This window comes from Schistocerca piceifrons, unplaced genomic scaffold (assembly GCF_021461385.2).
Source record: "Schistocerca piceifrons isolate TAMUIC-IGC-003096 unplaced genomic scaffold, iqSchPice1.1 HiC_scaffold_943, whole genome shotgun sequence".
Classification (NCBI taxonomy): domain Eukaryota; kingdom Metazoa; phylum Arthropoda; class Insecta; order Orthoptera; family Acrididae; genus Schistocerca; species Schistocerca piceifrons.
The window spans coordinates 2125001-2127500 of NW_025729216.1; the positions used below are offsets into that span (position 1 = coordinate 2125001).

Consider the following 2500-nt stretch of genomic DNA (forward strand, 5'->3'; position numbering starts at 1 on the left):
GACGGAGGGTCGGACCCATCCATCGGCAAGATGGAATGCCGAGGCCCCCCTGGGCAACAGGAGCGTGGAAGTATCCCAGGGGGGTGTCCGCCGGAAGGCGGAACCATCTCCTGACGGCGGCCCGGATGGTAACGTCGGCCGACTTCAATGCACCCACCCGGGTGCGGCTGAGGGCCAGCCCGTGGTACAGGCCAGGGAGAAGTACGTTGGTGAGAGCGTGGAGGCGCTGTTGCGGCTTCAGCGGAGCTCGGGAGATGACGTCAAGCTGCTCCACCAGGTGGCTACGTGGATTGAAGACACAGCGACCCGCCGTGGAAAATTGCAGCCCCAGGTACCGGAAGGTTTCACCCACACGCAGGGCAGGCATGGTGGTATTGCCTGCTGTGAAGGTGACATTGCTGTCCACCTTCACCTTCTTCTCGCGCCCTGACGCGACTAAGGCGAGGGTGAAACACTTCCGGGCGTTGATCTGCAGCCCCAGGTGGGCGAGGGCTGCGGTAGCTGCGTCGATGAGGGACTGCAAGCCCCTCGGGGTCGCTGCAAACAGCAAGACGTCATCCGCAAAGGCCGCAGCGTTGACTCTGCGACCGAGGATCCGAGCTCCGATGTGGGAGGGCAGTTGGCCTAAAACGTAGTCCACCGCAAAGTTGAACAGGAGGGGGGAGAGGGGATCGCCCTGGCGAACGCCCCGTGCTGGCTGCACAGACACGCCCACGCCGGCGCCGTCCGCTATCACTGTCGTGCTGCCCTCGTAGCACCGCTCGACATACTCGACAAAGCAATCCGGCAGGCCATGCGCCTTCAGCACGGGGCGAAGGGCAGCATGATCTACCGAATCGAATGCCTTAGATACGTCGATCGATGCCACAAAGACAGAGCGGCAGGAGCGAACTGCGTCGGTGAGAGCAGTGTCCAAGATGAAGGTATTTTCCAACATCCCATCCCGAGGGATGAATGCCCGCTGACGTTCGTCCACAGCACATGCGCGCATCAGGCGTGACGCGAGAACCTTGTGAAAGGTCCGCGCCAACACCGAGCAGACCGTAATGGGGCGAAAGTCAGCGGGGGATGTTGGTGCAGCCGTTTTCGGGAGAAGGGACGTCCGCGCGCGAAGCAGGCGTTCCGGAAGGGCGCGGGCCAGAAGGAAGAGATTCATCACTTTCACCAGGACTTCGTGCGGCAGGCGCCGCAACTCCGCTGGGGTAAGGCCGTCCGGCCCGGCTGCTGATCCCCTGGGCGGCAACGCGGCGGCGACCTCCTCATGTGTGACCGGCCCCCATATGCACTCGAGAGCGACAGGCTCTGAGTGCGGGAGGAGGCGGTCACGAATGAAGCCCGCGGTGGAGATGGGCTTCTTGGTGAAGAGGTCCGCCCAGAAGTCCAGCAGACCAGGGATGGCAGGTGGCGGCTGGAGCAGGGTGCCATCCAAAAGGCCGCGCACGCAACGTGCACGCGACCGTCGGAAGGCATCCTGCGTTCTCGCGTACTCCCAGCGGCGCCGCTTGCGCTTCTGCGTCGGCGGCGCAGCAGGCGGCCGCTTCGATGGTTGGCGCGGCCGCTGTGTCCTGGTGATCGATCTCTCCCCTCTGGACCCGACCGACGCAAGGGCATCCGGGAGCATGCCCAGGATGACATCGGGCGGCGTGCCCCGCCCCAGACCTATGACACGATCCAGGGCAGAGAAACGCTGGGCGGAAGCGGGTAGCCCCGCCAGATGCTCCCAGATGGCGGCGTCAGTCGGCCCCTCCGGCGGCGGCCCGGTGGTGTCGGCCGCGAAGTCCTCGGCTGCGTCGACGGGCGGCGCAGCGGCCTCGCCCGCGTCAGACAGCGGGCTCGCTGCTCCCCGGCGGGACGCCGGCTCTTCCCCCCGACCGATCTCAAGCGCCTCCATGAATTGGCGGACAAGCTGCTTGTGGGCAGCTTGCCGCCGTCGGCACTTGATTGCCTCAAGCGTTCGGTCGGGGAACATCCTGATGAGTTCTTGATTTACAAAGAAGAACCGGGCGTCCCTCTCGAGGAACAGTTCGGCCTCTGCCTTGGCGAGCGACAGGACTTCTTCCTCCGTCCACCTCGCGCGATGCCTCTCCGTGACGATCTCCGCGTTGGCGGCCGCAAGGTGTTGGCGGCGGCGATGGACCCCGAGACCGTTCTTGGTGGTGAAGCTGCGGTGGCACTCACTACAGGTGTATTCAGCTGCAAAAGTTACAAGATTTTCGGCACGGCCGGTTGGCCGGCTAGGTGCTGGGGGAGTTGGGGTGGCACCTTCAGCGGAAGGGCCACCACTTATTCTCTGATTACTGCCCCCAACTAAACAAAGGGATAGTGCGAGGGGGGGCTGGTAACCCCCCCAAGCCCCTGGTGCGGTCTTCCACTCTGCGAAAATCAGCGGGCCCACGAGAAGGGGAGAAGACCGCAGGAGAGGAGAGGCTAAGAGGGCTAGGCCCATGTATTGCGCATCACTCTCCCTGTAACTATAACCCAAGGAGAGTCATAGTTACTC

General features: G+C 64.0%; 1 pseudogene; it reads right to left on the reverse strand.

Moving 5' to 3' along the window:
• The window catches only part of LOC124772606, a 7864-nt pseudogene that overhangs the window by 2502 nt on the left and 2862 nt on the right, over nt 1-2500 (reverse strand).